The sequence below is a fragment of the Camellia sinensis genome, chromosome 2 (genome assembly GCF_055761805.1).
Source record: "Camellia sinensis isolate YWXY chromosome 2, ASM5576180v1, whole genome shotgun sequence".
Lineage (NCBI taxonomy): Eukaryota > Viridiplantae > Streptophyta > Magnoliopsida > Ericales > Theaceae > Camellia > Camellia sinensis.
In genome coordinates, this window is record NC_138962.1 from 180,597,299 (window position 1) to 180,617,397 (window position 20,099).

The 20,099-nt window shown below is 37.9% G+C and overlaps 1 protein-coding gene and 1 pseudogene across 2 annotated transcripts in view; both read right to left on the reverse strand.

The window, feature by feature from the left end:
- LOC114271160 (putative disease resistance RPP13-like protein 1) overlaps positions 1-20,099 on the reverse strand; it is a 131,877-nt gene that overhangs the window by 36,316 nt on the left and 75,462 nt on the right. The gene's annotated exons all lie outside the window — the stretch shown is intronic.
- Positions 1,867-11,876, reverse strand: LOC114285978 (phosphomannomutase-like; annotated as a pseudogene). Its single transcript, XR_014360222.1, has 10 exons — positions 11,871-11,876; positions 10,193-10,261; positions 7,938-8,092; positions 7,418-7,493; positions 6,878-6,913; positions 6,305-6,360; positions 3,483-3,582; positions 3,152-3,241; positions 2,945-3,034; positions 1,867-2,227 (listed from the first exon to the last, which is right to left on the reverse strand). The product of XR_014360222.1 is annotated as a phosphomannomutase-like (transcript).

A 20,099-nucleotide genomic window follows, 5' to 3' on the forward strand; every position in this document is an offset into this window, starting at 1 on the left:
GATTTGACAACAATCAATAGGCCATAATTGATAGAAAAAATATTTATGATGCAAACAAGAACAGAACACAAAATTTATTAGTCTACTAGAAAAAAGACAGCTTGTAGAGAAATTTTGACTACTTAACAAAAATGAAGGCATGAATTGCAGTGTTTACCTGTTTGGTAGTGTTTTTATTTTCTACATTTTGGTTTTTTGCATAGTAGTCAAATTGGGATCAAATCGAGAATCGCAATGGGATTTTATTGCATCGTGAATTGAATCAAATCGTGAATCGTAAGAATTCAGTCACCTTTTTTAAATTACATAGAAAAATATATCTACACACTTAAATATTAAATATATCTACTATTTATGAAATATTTAGACTTAAATCAATGAATATATTGTTTTAAATGATGAGCATGTGGCCTAAGTAAAAAGTTAACACGGGTTCCCTTATTTACTAATTCACATTTTCCTTACTTCTTATCAACCATTCTTAATAATGAAAGCAAACAAAGACAAATTTTCAATTTCCAAGTAATAATAACTCGACAACAATGTTTTTTAACTTTTTACGAAGTTAAAAAATCAACTTCAAATTTTTTTTTTTTAAATCTCACTTGATGAGTTTAAAAAATTCATTTTGTAAATGTAAGTACTTAGATAAAATTGAATATATAATCCTAGAATATTGTAGAGAGAGAGAATCTTTTTTTTGGGCTAAGGTGTGAGTATTTGAGAGTGAATTGGGATGGAGAAATTTAAAGGATGGCATATAGTAATCCAAAAGACCTTAAAAAGGTTGTGTGAACCATTTTCCAACAATAAAAAAACAAAAAAGAAAGCCAAACATCAATTTTAACAATTCACGATTCAACAATTTGGTTCACCGATTCACCTACAATTCATAGCTATTTACGATTCATGCAACCTGTTCATATCAATTACTCACTAAAACACTTCGATTTGTACGATTCTAATAATAGAGGTTTTTTGTCTTTTCAGAAGCAAAAACAACCAAAAGTTTAAAAATACCCATCATTTTTATTTCATTTTCATTTTGGTAAAAAAAAAAAATTTTGAACATTCAAAAACAATTTTTTTGGTGTTTCCTAGAATGTGGGTTGCTTTCAGAAAAATTTTCTGAAAACAATTTGCCAAACAAGTTTCTATATTTTCTAAGAGGTAAAATAGACAATAGAAAAGGTTAACACAACCAAACATGTGACGATATTCTATTGCAGGAAAAGGTGGTGTTAAGGGTCCAATTTTTTTGGTGTTTCCTAGAATGTGGGTTGCTTTCAGAAAAATTTTCTAAAAACAGTTTGCCAAACAAGTTTCTATATTTTCTAGGAGGTAAAATAGACAATAGAAAAGGTTAACACAACCAAACATGTGACGATATTCTATTGCAGGAAAAGGTGGTGTTAAGGGTCCGAAATGACAATAAAAGATAATGCAACAAAACCACAAGAAGATAGTACGCGTACCAGGTAATCTTGCCATTGATGCAGTAACACGCCCAACTTACGCTGAGGAAAAATATTGGGTTGCTGAACTAGTAAACATAAACCTGATTATAGGAAGGAAGAGGAAACAAGAAGGAAATGTTAGATTATTGCAAAGTGAATCTAATTGTTACTTGAGGATTAGAGTTTCTGGTATTTTCATTTCGAAATTTAAATACACAAAACAATCTATTGGTTAGAAGATTATTCTTTTATGATGTTGCATCAATTTCAGTAATGATCATCATTATTAAGAAGAAAACCTTCATAATTCCCAAAATTTTATTCCACTGCCAGAATAAATTGCTTTACTAAGATATCCAAGACAAAACAGGAAAACAGAAAAGAAAAGGTAGAGAGACAGTAGTGCGTATGAAAGAAATCTCAAATGACATTAGGGCGTTAATAAGCTGAATACAAATAATTGGATTCTTATTTCATACAAAAATATTGGCTATGTCTATCAATCTCTGTGATCTCATTCAAACAACAGATTGAACCTCTAATGAACACTGGCAACATGAAAATAGCCGTCACTTGAATACAGAAATGAAGCCTGTGAAGGGAATTACAGATTCAAACAGATATTTCTGCTACCCATCATTCTTATATCTGTAAATTACAAATGGCAAATAATTGAAGGCAACAAAGTGGAAATAACCACATGGACCATTAAACCTGCTTGCTTAGGAAGACAGCTGTACACTGCTTTACAGTATCCTCAAGGCTGGTAACTGGGAATAAAACATGAAAAAAGTTCACATTACCATGATTATAAAATTAAAATGGCAAAAGAGAAACATTGATATTGATATCCATTTAAAAAGCATTTGGGTACTCAATGAAAATGAAACTGTTCCATCTCAACTTGCAATATTTAATCCATTTTGTTTTCCATAGCATTTAAAACAAGTACAGCCTGTTTAATGTACAAAATCATTCGGACCATTATAAGAAAATATCATCAATTTTATTTCTTTTGTTGATGGATCCAATTTCTTTGGTAATTATCCAACTTTAACAAATGAAATAGATGCATGTGGATGCCGTTGAAAACAAAATGAATTGACTTGATTGAAGATTTTAGATTTCTTTGCAAATGGGACCATATTAACAATGCATTTGGTTCTCCAGATGCCATGGCAATGGAGAACTCCATGGTGTATTGAACTGCAAAAATAAGCTGAAATATAGAGCAGAGCTGTGTGCCCTATGATTCACTCTGATTCATATATCTCATGGTTATTTCCTCCCTATTAAAGCAACATCCAAGCCCTTCGTTTAGTCCCAACAGTGTACCAAAAACTAGTCAGCAAAATAAAAAATGAACTAATACAACACAACACAAGACATCACTATAGGGAATCGAACTATCAATAACTAGTGTCACATGGCAAATACCAAGAAAGGAAGGGAATAACCAAACTGAAGAGAGAAGATAAAATTGTTACCTTGTAAATTCTGTCTCCAAAGAAGTGGATTTCATGAAAATCATCCACATATCTCAAGCAATAAGTCTTGTCCCAACCTTGAGGGAAAACCTGTTAAAACGTGCAAGCATTATGCCTAAACATAAATTCAACTACAACGACTTCTTATCATCTATTTTATCAGCTTAAGAATCATCAAAACATAAACAAGGAACAACATTCACTTACATTAAAACTTATTTGTCCCCCAACGAAAAAGGTGAGGTGAGCAAATTTCTCCTGGAGCACAGACACCATCTTAGGGCGTATGTTCAGAACCTGAATATAATTTCAGTAGAGTAATTTTCCAGAGGTCCAACATCAACTGTGTTTCTTATAGAGACCTAAGTTTTCACTTAATCTTAGGCCTCGTTTGGGAATAGGGTATTTTAGTAATTTTTTTATTTTTTACGAAAAGATGTGCAAAAAAATAGAGAGTAATGTGACAAGTTATAGTGACTTTTTGACAAAGATGTTTAGTTCCCAAACGTGGCCTAAATCACAATTTAAGATATTGTACCTTGTCATAATTTTCAAACTCGTCCCGTCTTTCCTGGCTACAGTTTCAGCCAATTGGTGATACGTTGAGCATCCTGCTTTGGAACTCTATAAATGTTCCTCTAAAGAAGAAGTTGAATAAGAAACGGACTCAGAAGCTTAACATATATGGATAATTGCAACTTGTGCCTGCACTTCACATATAGCGATCCCGGTATTCCCTGTTGTTGTATAACTATAATCTGGACTCAGTTCCGTAGATTCGTTGTTGTCTTATCCTCATTTCTATCCCTTACTCTTTGTTTTAGAGTTTTGGGTTGTGTTGGGCAAGTTGGGAATGAGTTGGTTGTGTTTTAAAGCTTTGAAATTTTGCCCAGGTTTTGGTCTCTCCGCCCGAGCGGCGGTTTTACGCTCGAGCGGGCTTTTGTTGCTGCCTTTCCGCTCGAGCGGCAGTTTGGATGCTCGAGCGTGAATTTCCATCTCCCAGTATTTTTTTTCTCTGCAGTAGTCCGCTCGAGCGGTATTTTTTTACGCTCGAGCGTGATCCTTTGATTTTTGCCCATACGCTCGAGCGGGGAGTTTTACGCTTGAGCAGAGAGTAGACTGCAAAACTTCTGGAAGTGTGCAATCAGCGCTCGAGCGGCTCTTTTCACGCTCGAGCGTGAGTCTGTGTCTTACGCTCGAGCGGGGTTTTCTACGCTCGAGCGGAGAGTCGACTACATCAGTCCGTGATTTCACTTTTTGGATCACTTTTTGACCTACTTTTCCTCTCTTAACTTTTAAAAACCGCCCCTTGAGAGTTTCTCTCTCTACTCTTACCTTCTCTCTAAGTTTTGATCTATTCCCGGTGGTCTTCTACCCTAGTTCCTTTGGAAGAAAGGTAGAGCTTCGCGAGAGCTTTGTTTTAATCTGAGAAATTTGGGATTTGGAGCACTTCCGAGTTTTACTCATCTTCTCCTTGAGTTCTACATTTGAGGTAGGGATTCTCCTTGTTTCTTTTCAATACTTCGTCTATAGATAGACATGTGGTAGTTTTTGTATTGCATAAAAATTGTATCATGTTGGATTTGTGAAAATCATGGGACTGAAGCATGGGTTGGGTGTTGAATTTGGGTTTATTATCATTAGTTGTGGTTTGGGCAAATTGGAGTGTTAATTAGCATGTGGTTGTTGAAAGGAGAGGAAACCCTAATTCTTTTTATTCGATTTAATAAATTAATTGAGGGGTTTTGATCTTTGGGCAAATACTTAAGTATTTTGAGTCTTAATTGTGGTTATTGTTGTTGTTGATGTTAATTGGGCCTTTTTGGTCAATATTGAGAAAGAGGAAGGAAAACCCTAATTTATTGTTTATGACTTAATTTGCATAATTAGTTCGAAATGGCTTTGAAAAGAATGTAGTGAATTTAAATGAGTTATGGCTTTTGTCCTTGGGCATGATTTTGTGAAAACAAAGGAAGTGGAATTCATTTTGTGAAATGGGAAAGGTATTTTGAAACAAGTATAAGAAAATTGGAATGTTGTATCTTGAGTATTGAACACACTTGCGTGGGGTATAGCTTTAACTACCATGATCATGTTGTTACTGAGTTTTATAATCTCATGTTAGTTGGGTCTGTTAATAGATGTACAATATGCATGCATCTAGAGATTGTGTCTTGGTCATTGGTGGAGGATGATACGGTTGCGTTGAATTGTTGTGTATGTATTACACCATTGTTGATTGAACATTATATGTAATGAAATGCTGAATTACATTATATTTGTATACTGGTTTGGGAGAAGAGAGGGGTTGTACTCCAGTGTGTGTGAGAAGATAGGGGATGGACTCCACACACTTATGTGTTCAGCGCTTATAATCAAAGGTATCATACCCTTCCAGCTAGCGCCTGGAGAACTGACACGCTGATAATCTAAGGTACCATACCCTTCCAGCTAGCGCCTGGTAAACTGGTAGATTGTGGTGAGAAGTGTATCTTTGGCTTACTACTCATATAGCTAGTAGTGCAGTGTTGTTTTGTTATTGTTTCAGTGTATCTGGAAACATTGTGGATTGTATTTGTTACAATGTTGGAGGGACGAGTTGAATCATTGATTGATTTTATGTATGTAGTTGAGTTGTTATCTTTTTATAGAGGTGTGCAGGGATAATTATGATATAATTGGAATTGCATTGAAATGCCAAATATGTTTTGAAAAGGCACATCTGTTGTATGTGTGGCAAATGGAAGAGTAATGGGCTTAGTGAATCTATGTTTATAAGTAGTTGTTAATGTTATAAAAGATTGGGAACGAGGGTTAATGAAAGGAAAAAGGAAAGATGAATCGCTTATAGCGTTGAATTAAATAGTTGTTTTCGAGAAAAGTTCATATATACATATATATATATTTTGTATAAACTGTCATATTATTATTCTAGTATGAGAATGAGTGTTCATGATCATAGCTATCTGTAATGTTGTTATTGTTGAGGATCATGTTGAGATCCCTACTGGACTATATGTTCATCCCACGTTGTTGAATTCTTTTCAGGTTTTAAGCAGGTTGAGCTGTAAGATTTGGATCTACTTATTTATTGGCCACGGGACCTCAGTTATGTTGGCGGAATGCCTTTGTTGTAAAAGGGTTACACCCTTCTTCTTGTACCTTAAGTGATGTAAGCCCAAGGGCAATTTATCATGTATGTTCATGTAATATTCACTTTGCATATGAATGAGAGTATTGTTAATCACTTCTACGGATTGAATGTATGAGTTTATTTCCGCGTTATCTCTGAAACTGAATTAAGTTAATGAATTTGGTAATGACTCCGAGTAATAAAAAGTGGGGCGTGACATCACATACCTCTTTATTGGAATATCCAAGTCGGCAATGTAATGCAGCGTAAAATTAATAAATTCCTACAAATCATTTAAAAATGTCATATCCATAAACTAATAATGTATTATAAATGTTTTGTACATATACAGACCAAGCCTACCATCCAATGGCCACAACATAACTTTTTATACCTAAAGTGACTTTGACAACAACAACAACAACAACAACCAAAAAAAAAAAAAAATTCATTAACATCTTGGAAAAAAATGGATGTTTCTGACAAGCATGTTGATTAGTAATCTTACCGAAGGATGGAGATAGGGGCATATTTTATTGTTTCTACCCTTGATAGTGTAATAAATATATGATCCTAACTTTTCTAATTTTATGGTCCCTCTGGCTTCTTGCAAATTATTTTTATTTTTATTTTTTTAATAGGTAAGTTAAAGAAATTCGCACTTGGGTCTTGCCTAAGTTGCTAAAGTGTCCCCTTGGTGACTTGGCTTTTTGCAGATTACTAATTAATAACAATGCAGTTTGCTTAGTGAGTTACTGTGCCTACTTAGGATGTAGGAAAGAGCAGGAGAAGGATTTGACCTTAAGTTTTTTTTCTCCAAGATATGATCTCAAGCTCTGCAAAATTACGAATCTAGGAAGAAAATTAAAAAATAAATAAAAATGAAAAATAGTAAGCAAAAGAACAAAAAATGGAAAAGATAACGAAGTGGACCCCAAGTGTATAAATATGGCTGAAGGCAACTACAACCTTCTGCAAAGCATATTAAAACTACAGTCCATTGCTCAGGAACTTTAAGTTGTTCAAGGAGATGAATTGGCAGATTTAATTTAAACAATATTAGAAATTTTAGCGAATATTTATTGTTTCTCTACCTTTTTCAGACCTACAATGGTTTAGAAGAGAACCTAAAGAATCTGTTGTATCAAAAGCATAACATTTTCCATTGAAGAGGCCAAATTATAAACCTAATTTTCCTACATTTTGTATAATTATGTCTAAAATATTCAAGACCTTAGTTGTTCATAAGAACAATGTGAATCATTGCCAACACATTTATAAAAGTATCATTTGAATCTTGGACTCGAGATAAATAATTTCGGTATAGATTTATACAATACCTGGGTCCCAATGAGCTTCCCATCCTTATAGGCCACAAGACCATTTTCCGCAAATACATAGTCAAGTAATTTATAACTGCACATATAGCGAACATGGAGTAAAAAGTCAAGCAGCCAGCCACAATATTACTTCTAAAGAACTTTTGAAAGATGGAATGTAGGAAGACAAAGAAGACTAAAATGGAAAGCTTGAACAAAATGGAGCAGTAAAGTTTGTACTGCATCACATCATATAAACAATGCCATCACCCACAAGGCAAGAACATACAGTTCACAAGAAACATTATCTTGTTTGGTTTCAGAAAATTGAGTTTTTTGTTTTTAGTCAAAAATTTTAATATTTTAAGAAATTTTTTTATTTTTTAGATGCATGTAGCTTAAAATATTTAAATTTTTGACTAAAAATATAAAAAAAAAAAAAAAAAAAAAAACTCAATTTTCAGAAAATCAATCAAAGACAAACAAGGTAATTGAACTTTCCATCATTTCACTTGAAATTTTCAGAGTGAAAGTTTTTTACCTAATCTGAGATAGATTCACAAACTGATTAGAATACACACTAGCATTCTGCATTAATGTTTCTATGAAGTAAAATGTTTCCCAAGTGTTGTTTCCTACTAGTATGGGATAATAAATATCAACTAATTTTTCAACTTTGAGATTTCTCTTAAATAACTAACATGCACATCAAAGAATAATTAGCAAACAATATTCACACTCATCACCTTATTATCCCCCAAATTTTTGGACAATAGGTCATGGATAAAAAATGCAAATCCTAGAAAAGCAAGATCCAAGAAACAAATCATCAGCACAATCTTTTCTATTATTTCCTAAATCTACCAAAGCCTAATAAAAAAAAATTATAACATACTGACACTTACAATTATAGGGTAAACTACCAATAAGTCCTAATAAGTCACATGAGTTCTGGATTTGTTATACAATCCACTCAAATTTGGAACTAACCAACACTATTTTGACTTTTTGTCTTGAGTATCTGTTTGGTTGAGTTCTTTTATACTGTTTATGAAACTTTTTCAAAAATTACAAATTAATTTGATAAAAATAAACACAAAACAAAAAAGGATTACAAAAACAGGCCTAAAAAATTTAGGGCTTACCAAAGAAATTACAGTCAATCAAAATTTGAAATAATAGATATAGATACGATGATTTCACAACAAATCGGATTATTACCATCATGATAGTAAATGGTAATAGCAACCCACAAAACCTTTCAAAGTCCATACATTAATCAATAACAAACTAAAAAACAGAAAGAGAACCAGATATATAACACAATACCAAAACCTTCAGATACAACAACCACTTTCAAACCCAATTCAAGAAACACTACCAATGCTCAAAAATGATTGTAAGAAAAGCAAAATCTAGGAGTAGCAACTAAAATAGCCGAGACATTTGAACATCTAGAAAGACAATGAAACAGATACATTCAATCTAACCACTAATCAAATGATACGCATAGAAAGAAAGAAAAGCAAAAATCAAAATGAAGATGAGCATATAATATATATATATATATATATAGAGAGAGAGAGAGAGAGAGAGAGAGAATGCTCGATCGGACCACAAAACTCATAAAGGGAAACAAAATTAAAATCACCTCAAGGTGGAGGCAATGCGAGAGAGGAGGGAGCAAACCTGGTGGTGGACGAAATGTGAGAGAAGAGGCAGTAAAACTTGCTCTAATTGGCAGCAAACAACGAAGTGAATGGAGATGGTGGCTAGGGCTTTGTTACTAGGAATGTAGAGAGTGAGGAGTTGAGAGGAAAAATGAAGCTCAAATATATTTAGGAATTACATAAAAAGAATTGATTTAGGAAAATTCAAAACTAAGGTAGTTTTATTTCAAAAATGCCCCCCCCCCCTTTTTTGTGACCACAATTTACTGGTCATCAATGGTTTTGAGATCTCGTCATTTTTTTTCCTGCTCTACTGCCATTACCTTCCACGACCACATTTCAAATTTTGTTGTAAAAAATTACCTATCACTGACCAGAAAAGTGTCTATAGCAGAAACATAACTCATTCGCGACTAGGGAAAATTTTGGTCGCAAAAAGTAAACTATCTGTGACGAACATGAAAAAGGTGGTCGCTAAAAGTATTTTTCCTTGTAGTGTTAATTCCCATCAAGTCCTATTAAAAATAAGTCATAATAAAATCACCGTGAGAAATATTTTTTTTGTGACAATTTTTTGCATGTCACTAAAAATTAACAATTAGTGACTTGTTTTTTGTCACGGTTTTTATAAATTGTTATTACAACTTAAAATTAGTAACGTTTTTCTGTGACAAATTTTTCAAACTATTGCTGAAAGTTAAACATTAGTGACAAATTTTTTTAAACTACCGCTAAAACTTATAATTAATGACAATTTTTGTGATAAAATTTTTTGTTAGGTTTTTCTTCTTGGCAATCCCGTTTGACAAAGCTTCTTTCAGTTGTAATTTTATTCGTTCTTTTATTTCAGTGAGGTTATGAGTTTTCAGTTGTGAATCCAACCCGAATTATGCCTTGCAAAGAAGTTTCAGAAGTTAATTCTTTCATGTTTGCCACTTCGTTGACTATGTCGGGATTGAGCTCTTTTTTTTTTTTTTGCTCGAGCGGCCATTCCTGCGCTCGAGCGTAGACCCTGTTTAGTCACACATGTTTTAGTCAGTTCGTTTGAGCGGCCATTCTTGCTCTCGAGTGGAGATCGCGGATCTGTTTGCTATAAAAGGTGCGGTTCAATTAGGTTTTAGGATACGGCTTCCAGATCTTCTTCTTGGGTATTAGGGTTTTCTTCTGGAGCTTCCTTGCTTATTTCCTTTGATATCTGTGAGAGTTTATATCATAAATTGATTGGATTATATCAAAAGGGGTTGTTTTATTTATTCTATACAAAAGAAAAAGTTGTTCTTCGGTGGATTCCATGGAATTTGGGCCTGAAGCTTTGGTGGATTCTGGAGTGGCTCATTGTCGTGATTTGACATCGGTGTTGTGGATTCAACATTGTACAAGGCAATTCCGAGGTGAAGACGGGGCTGGAAGAGACACCTAGGGGTTGGTTCGATTCGGGCGTGGATTCGCTAGGTAATTGAGAGTATACTTGTGTAATTCCTTTATGTCTTCTTAGTGGATCGTTTTGTAACTTTTGCTCGTAGTTTTTTATCACAATTGGAGGCGCTCCAATTGTGGTTTTTCCACATAAAATCGCTGTGTCGATTTGTCTTTAATTGTTTGATTGGAATTGCTATTTATTGATTATAATTGATACATAATCACAAATCAATATCTCCGAAATTTTAGATTTTTCAATTGGTATCAGAGCAGGTCACTTTATTTAAAAAAAAAAAAAACTGTTAGAGCGAGATCTTGTTTGATTTGTGATAATGAATTCAATTCGTGAGGAAAATTCTATGGTTTGACCACCGTTACTTGATGGATCTAATTATTCTTTTTGGAAAGCTCGGATGATATCGTTTTTAAAATCTATTGATGAAAAAGTTTGACAATCTGTCATGTATGGGTGGACTGAACCGACGATTACCATTGATGGAGTAACTTTCCCCAAACCAATTGATAAGTGGGACACAACTGATTACCAAAATAGTAGCTAGAATAGTAAAGCTATCAATTCTCTCTTTTGCGCTGTCACACCTGAAGAGTATAGTCGAATTTGCAATTTTGAAATCGCAAAAGAGGCTTGGGATATCTTACAAACTATTCCTGAGGGCAGTCCTTCTGCTAAACGCTCAAAACTTCAAAGGCTCACGTCTAGTTTCAAAAACTTTTCAATGAAAAATAGTGAGACCTTTGATGAATTTTATGCGAAGTTGAGTGACATTATAAATTCTAGCTTCAATTTAGGTGAAAAAATACAAGAATCCAAGGTTGTGGGAAAAATTTTGAGGTCCTTGCCCGATCGGTTCCAACCAAAAGTTACGGCTATTGAGGAGGCTCAAGATGTTGACAACCTCAAGATGGATTATTTGATTAGAAATCTACAAACTTATGAGACACATAAGAATTTAAAAAAAAAACAAAAAGGTGATATTGCTTTGAGTAGTGCTCATAGAGTTAGAAAGGATTCTGATAAGGATTGTGAGATTGATTCAAAGATTATGGATGCTTTCATAAAACAATTTAAAAAGTTTTTTTCTGAAAAAGAATCGTAATCTTTCGGAATCAACTCATAAATCCAAAGGCAAAGATAAACTCAAAATTAATTCTATAACCAAGAAGGAGAAAGGAAAGATACAAGGGAACTCTGAAAGAGTCCAATGCTATTGATGCCAAGGATTTGGCCATTTTGCTCAAGAATGCCCTAATCGGTTGAGGAAGAAGAAAGCCTTCGCTATCACTTCGGATGATGAATCCGAGTCTGATAAAGATGAAAGTGACAACAAAGCACAAGGTGAGGAGGGGCATGAAAAATTCCTTACTTTCATGGCGGCTTCTGAAACTAAAGGACAAATAGAGTATTCGAAGAGGCAGGTAGAGAATGTTACTGATAATGAATCCTCGGGGAGTGATGATGAAGAGCTTCAGCAAGCTGATGAACAGTTGTATAAGAAATATCTTAACTCATCGAAATTGAATGACAAACTCACTATCAAACTTAAAGCCTATGATAGTGAGAATGTCAATGTAACACCCTCAAAATTAACCCATTATATATCATTGACATGCATTATTTAAAGAAGACAATTTATTAATTCATTCATCAGAGTATTACTAAATAAAGCATTACATGTAACATCGAATAAAATGCCCTACAGGCTTACATCTTTCCAAGCCAACACTTGGATTCAAAAATATGAGTTCTAATCTCAATACAAGAAAAGCCCTAGGCTTGAATGTTTACATGTACTAATAAATAAAAACTATTAACTAAAGGTAGTCTTCTTCAATCCAGAAGCCAAACCCTCCCAAGCTAAGTCCTTGGAGGTAGTTTATCACCTGAACCTGAAAATGATGTTCCCATAAAGGGTGAGCCACAGCCCAATAGAAATATACTAAACCACATATAAGCAATGAATAAAGCAATAGCATTCAACAGATGGTTAACCAAAATAATCAATTACTTCATTTTACAGTCTCATGACACTATTGCCAAAGATACGTTTTACTTTCCAATTTTATCAACATGGCTCAGAACCTGGCCAAACTTACAACAGTGAATCACATATATCATATTCACATCCTTCCAATATCAACAAACAAATGAGACTCAAGCTCAAATCAAACACTTCATACTTCCAGATTGATACACATTTTAGTGCTGTATCAATAAAACACTTCTATATAAATAAGCACACACAAAAGTGATGCTAATGGAGTCCATCCCCTATCTCCTCCCAAACAAAATCCGGTTTAGAGGTCCATCCCCTATCTTCCCCTAAACCGTGGAGTACATCCCCTATCTCCTCCCACACACATAACAATGTATGCAAATGCAATGTTCAATCAATACACATATTTTCTGTATCAATGCCATAATCAAAATTAATGACTTAACCAATGTGATTAGTTTCAGTTATTCCTAATCCACATGCAATGTCTACAACAATCACGACTATCCTCCACCGATAGCCCAAAACAGTTATTTCTAAACTGAAAATAACTATGTCAACAATTCAATAGACAAATGATTCCAATTACCCAATTACGCTATTTAATCAATGAATTCCCCAATTCCATGAATTTAACCATCTTTTCCTAATTCCATGAATTACTTATACAAATTAATTCGATAATACAACTAGGGTTTTTCCCAAAATTTACCAAAGTATCCCCAACACATCAAATTACCAAAGCTTAGAACAAAACCTATAAAATGGAGTAGGAAATCCCTACCTCGAAGAAAACAACACAAATGGTGAAGACAAAGATGAGTGCCCAAATACCAAAGTGCTCCAAATGGCCAAATGTTCAGATTAAATGAAAGCCCTCGACTCCCTCTATCTTTTTAATGAAGGATCTAGGGTAGAAACACACCCTAAGTGGATCAAATCTAAGAAAGAAGGTGAGTAGGGAGAGAGAGAAGTCGGACCTAGGGTTTGGAATCAAAAGAGAATGAAAAAGACTGATCAAAACCCGCTGCTGTGTATATAAACTGGACAGGCTCGCTCGAGCGAAGACATGGTCGCTCGAGCGACCAGACACAGAAAAGAGACGCTCGAGCCAAGGAAGCCTTGCTCGAGCCACCAACCCAAAATCTCGCTCGAGCGAAAGAAAACTCGATCGAGCGAAGAACTCAAACCCACAGGTCTGTAACCAGACACACGCTCGAGCGAAGGAACTATTGCTCGAGCGAAGAACAAACTAACTCGCTCGAGCGAAGAAAAGCTCGCTCGAGCCAAGAATGCACAGCTACAGGTCCAAATCAGACGCAACCTCTCGCTCGAGCGAAGAACCAAAAACCTGGACAGCAACACTTGGTTTCTAAACCCAACCAACCTGAAACAAACCTGCCCAACACATCCTATAATTCAAAATGAGAAAATAAGGGACAACAACAACAATTATACAATGACAGAATCTACGGAACCTAAGTCCGGATACAATAATCAAATGGGAAAAGACTGGGGTCGCTATAACCTCCCCCCCTTCAAAGAATTTCGTCCTCGAAATTAAGCATAAGTTTTTGAAAACAGATTTTTTTTTTACAATTCATTAGTAAACATCTTGACCCAAAACTGGTCATTTCATCTCTTTATCAAGAGGCATCTCATATTAAATATATAACACAACATATATCTCAACCTGTATCATTATTATGCATTATTCCCTTCAATGTTAACAATCCCCATATCATATTCAATTGCATGATATATATAACACACTCAGCAATGTAATCAACATATGCAATGCTATACTAAACTTCTATAATGAAGCAAGTTTCAAGATATACCCATTTACCAAAACATACTCAACGTTTTACAACTTAAGACATATGTAAAGCTCTTAAGTTCAACAATATTACAAAATTTAAATACAAGATTACAAATGAATAAACATGTCCGGGTATTTTTCGCGGACTTCCAATTCACGCTCCCAAGTGGCTTCCTCCACTCCATGATGTTTCCACAAAACTTTTACCAAAGGGATGGTCTTGCCTCGCAAAACTTGATCCCGCCTATCCAATACCCGAACCGGTCTCTCCTCATACGAGACATCCTCATCAACCACGAAATCGGTCCAATCCAACACATGTGATGGATTCGGCTCATACTTCCGAAGCATACTCACATGAAACACGTCATGTACTCCGGACAACTGCGGCGGCAAAGCTAAACGATAAGCAGCCTCGCCAATCCTCTCAAGGATCTCAAATGGACCAATGAACCGAGGGGACAACTTCCCACTCTTCCCAAACCTCATCAAACCCCGTCTAGGTGATATCTTCATAAAGACATGATCACCCACCGCAAACACCAAGGGTCTCCTCCTACGGTTGGTATAAGATTTCTGACGACTCTGTGCTGTAACAAGCCTCTTACGGATAAGCTCAACTTTCTCCGTCGTTTCCCTCACCAACTCCGGACCCAACAGAGGTGCATCACCCACCTCAGCCCAACAAACAGGAGATCTACACGGTCGGCCATACAAGGCCTCAAATGGTGCCATACCGATACTAGACTAGAAACTGTTGTTGTAGGCAAACTCTACCAACGGCAAGTGCCTCTCCCACGACCCACTAAAGTCTAGAACACAACCCCGAAGCATATCCTCAAGTATCTGAATAGTACGCTCGGACTGTCCGTCAGTCTGAGGATGATAAGCCGTGCTAAAGGTCAACTTAGTGCCTAAGGCACTCTGCAAACTCTGCCACAACCTGGCAGTAAAACGAGGATCTCTATCCGAGACAATCGTCACTGGAACCCCGTGTAACCTCACTATGTCCCGAATGTACAAGTCGGCAAGATGATCTACCGAATCTCTCACGCGCATAGGAATGAAGTGCGCCGACTTAGTCAACCGGTCTACAACCACCCAAATAGCATCACTACCCCGCTGAGTCCTCGGAAGGCCCACAACGAAGTCCATAGTGACGTGTTCCCACTTCCACTCAGCAATAGGCAAGGGTTGCAACAAACCCGCTGGCCTCTGATGTTCAGCCTTCACTTGCTGACAAGTAAGGCACTTAGATACGAAAGCTGCCACATCTCTCTTCATACCCCGCCACCAGAACTGGCGACCCAAATCCCGATACATCTTAGTGCCCCCCGGATACACCGCAAGACGTGAATGATGAAACTCTCAGAGTACCTCCTCTCGGCAAGACTCCGGCACAAACAGACGGTCTCGGTATCTCACACTCAGGTCGGAATATACCGTCAAACCCTTCTCAACCTTCCCACCGGAAATCTTCTCACGGAGAGATTCTACCTCAAAGTCACCTCTCTGAGCCTCTAACACTCGAGTCACAAGTGTAGGCCGTGCAATAACAGAAAACAAGGCCACAGCCTCAACGGATTCGCCCAGAAGTAAATCAAACTCCCCAAGTGCACCCAACATCTCCCATTCTCGGATGGCTATACTAGCTATGACACCAACAGGTTTTCTGCTAAGGGCGTCGGCCACCACATTGGCCTTTCCCGGATGATAATGCAACTCAAAGTCATAATCCTCTATGAACTCCATCCACCTCCTCTGCCTCAAGTTCAAATCTTTCTGTGTAAACAAATATTTCAGACTCTTATGATCCGAGAATACCTCAAATTTCTCACCATAAAGATAATGTCTCCAAATCTTCAAGGCAAATATCACAGTTGCTAACTCTAGATCATGCGTAGGGTAATTCTGCTCGTGAATTTTCAACTGACGTGAGCCATAGGCAACTACTTTCCCCTCTTGCATTAACACACAACCCAGACCCTCTCGTGAGGCGTCACAATAGACTGTATAACCCAACCCTCTCTCTGGAATAATCAATACTGGAGCGGTGGTCAGTCTAACTTTCAACTCCTGAAACGACTTTTCACAAGTCTCACTCCATACAAATTTGACTCCCTTCCGAGTCAATCTAGTCAAAGGCGAAGCTAGTTTGGAGAAATCTTTCACAAACCGACGGTAATACCCAGCTAATCCCAGAAAACTGCGGATCTCAAATACACCCTTAGGCTGTGCCCAATCCTGCACTGCCTCCACCTTAGATGTATCAACAGACACTCCTTCCCCGGATACCACGTGGCCTAAGAATTTGACTTCCCTCAGCCAGAACTCACATTTCCCAAACTTGGCATACAGCCTATGGGCTCTAAGTAACTCAAGCACCACCCTCAAGTGTGACTCATGCTCCTCCTCAGAAGGCGAATAGATAAGGATGTCGTCCACAAAAACGACTACAAACCGATCCAAGAATTCCCGGAAGATCCGGTTCATCAAGTCCATAAAGACTGCCGGTGCATTGGTGAGTCCAAATGGCATCACCAGAAACTCATAATGGCCATACCGCGTACGGAATGCCGTCTTCGGAATATCCTCCTCTCTGACCCTCAACTGGTGGTAACCTGATCTCAAGTCTATCTTAGAGAAACAACGGGAACCCTTCAACTGGTCAAACAGATCATCTATACGAGGCATAGGGTACTTATTCTTAACCGTAGCCCGATTCAATTTTCGGTAATCTATACACAGTCTCAAAGCACCACCTTTCTTTTTAACAAAGAGGGCTGGTGCTCCCCACGGCGAAACACTAGGACGTATAAAACCCTTGTCTAGCAACTCCTGGAGCTGAATCTTCAACTCAACTAACTCGGCTGGGGCAAAACGATAAGGTGCCATAGAAATCGGCGCCGTGCCGGGCACCAGGTCAATAGAGAACTCAATCTCTCGATGCGGTGGCAAACCAACAAGATCCTCGAGAAAGACGTCCGAGTACTCACAAACCACCCTTGGCAACACAATCTGAGTCTCAACATCCTCACTAATCGAAAGGTTAGCAAGTAGACCACTAAGCTCACTCCGTCCTCGCGGAACATACCCCGGTGGCAACACATCACCAACCCGGTCCCCCAGAAAATGAAAATACTCTCCGCTCACGGTACAACAAGTGACCCTCTGGCGGTAGCAATCAATAACTGCCCGGTATGACGATAACCAGTCCATACCCAAAATAACATCGAAACCCCTCATAGGCATAACTACAAAGGAAAATGGGATTCTATGATAATCAACCTCTATATCACAACCCCTAACACCTTGTTTCAAGATCAATTCACCCCCAAGAGGTGACACTACACAAATAGGAGATGCTAACTGTGCTAACTCCAACTCTAAAACAGATGCAAATGCAGTAGACACAAAGGAATGAGATGCACCCGTATCAATCAAAACATTAGCAACCGAGTTGCAAAACAAAAAGGTACCTCTCACAACTGATGGTGCCGGCACAAGATCCTGCGCGGTAACAGCATACACGCGCCCAGACGACCTCTGATCAACCTGCTCACCCCTAGGAGCATAAGATTGCTGCACTGACTGGGACGATGAAGCCCCCTAATTGGCCCTCGAGGCCTGACCTGACTGAGCTGGCTGCTGACCCTGAATCGGCCTCAAACCCGATGCACCAGGTGTGCCACCCAACTGCGGGCAATACCTCTTCATATGCCCTGGCTGACCACACTGATAACACGAGAGTGGCTGGCCTCTACCCTGACTCTGGCTCTGAGATCGAGCTGAAGATGATGCTGCTCTCTGCACTCCTCCCCTCTGAGGACAAACTGGAGACTTGTGGCCCAGCTGGCCACACTTGAAACAGGTAATGTCTCCCTGACTGCCTTTCCCCGAACTAGCACTCGGCACAGAAAAAGTCGATCTAGAAAAACTACCCTGAGACTGCTGAGGATTAAAACCCTTCTGTCTCCTACCATCACTCTGACCATCCTGACTCCTCTTGGAGCCCTTCTGTCCTTCCTCCTCCTCCTGCATCATAATTTCCATGTGGGCTGCCGCATCAACCATACGCCCATAATCCCGAATCATAGTTCCCCCAACTCTCAGCTTGAGGCCACGCCTCAACTTCTTCTCAAACTCAATACAACGGCGTTCCTCAGACGCCACCAACTCAGGTGCAAACCTGGACAAACTAGTAAATGCAGCCTCAAACTCGGCCACTGAAGAACTCGACTGCTTAAGCTGACAAAACTGGTCTCGCAGCTTCTCCCTGACAGCTGGAGATAAGAACTTCTCCTGGAAAGCATTCACAAAAGCCTCCCACGTACCTCCTATACGCCCCTTAGTAAACTTCCACCACTGACCCGCATCCCTCTTCAACTGGAAAGATGCCAAGGTCACTTTCAACCCCTCGTCTTCGATGCCAAGCATCTCAAACGTCTTCGTTGTCTGTTCGAGCCATTCATCTGCCTTAAGCGGCTCTTTTGGATCACCCACAAATTCATCCGGATTAGACTGGAAGAACTCCCTCTTCAGAAAGGAAGGTCCTGCATCCGTAATAACAGCCTGAGCTTGATTCTCAGCTTTGAGAATGCCTACTGACTCCCTGAATGCCCCTGCTATCTCTCGGGCTAGAGCGCCCATAGCCTGCTGGCCTACTGGCTCGGCCACATTGGCCTGGCCAATTCCCTCTTGAACTGCCGGAATCTCTTCTGGCACAGGCACCTCCTGCCTACCCGGCCTACCACGCCTACCGCGTCCTCGTCCTCGTCCTGACATCCTAATAAAGGAAACAAAGACATTAGCACATTAATAAATGTGCCGAAGCTAAACACTCGCGTCCTAATGCAATGGACAACAATAATTCATTCCACGTAAGCACATAATCACATAAGCACCTACGAATTTCATTCCCGGATAATGATAGTCCCAATGCGTTACTATAGTTCCGGTTGGAAACAGCAGTGATCAAGTGCCTTTCCAACAAGACTACTAGAAACTCAAGAGTCCAATCAACATCCTAGAAACTACATTCCATACCCACATAATCACATAAACATGTTATCACATAAGCATATAACATTACACTAAGTCTCTATCAAACGAGACGAACCCAATGTGATACTAATCACTTCCCACGTACCCAAAGTATTCAAACCCGGTACGCTCTGATACCAAGTTGTAACGCCCTCAAAATTAACCCATTATATATCATTGACATGCATTATTTAAAGAAGACAATTTATTAATTCATTCATCAGAGTATTACTAAATAAAGCATTACATGTAACATCGAATAAAATGCCCTACAGGCTTACATCTTTCCAAGCCAACACTTGGATTCAAAAATATGAGTTCTAATCTCAATAAAAGAAAAGCCCTAGGCTTGAATGTTTACATGTACTAATAAATAAAAACTATTAACTAAAGGTAGTCTTCTTCAATCCAGAAGCCAAACCCTCCCAAGCTAAGTCCTTGGAGGTAGTTTATCACCTGAACCTGAAAATGATGTTCCCATAAAGGGTGAGCCACAGCCCAATAGAAATATACTAAACCACATATAAGCAATGAATAAAGCAATAGCATTCAACAGATGGTTAACCAAAATAATCAATTACTTCATTTTACAGTCTCATGACACTATTGCCAAAGATACGTTTTACTTTCCAATTTTATCAACATGGCTCAGAACCTGGCCAAACTTACAACAGTGAATCACATATATCATATTCACATCCTTCCAATATCAACAAACAAATGAGACTCAAGCT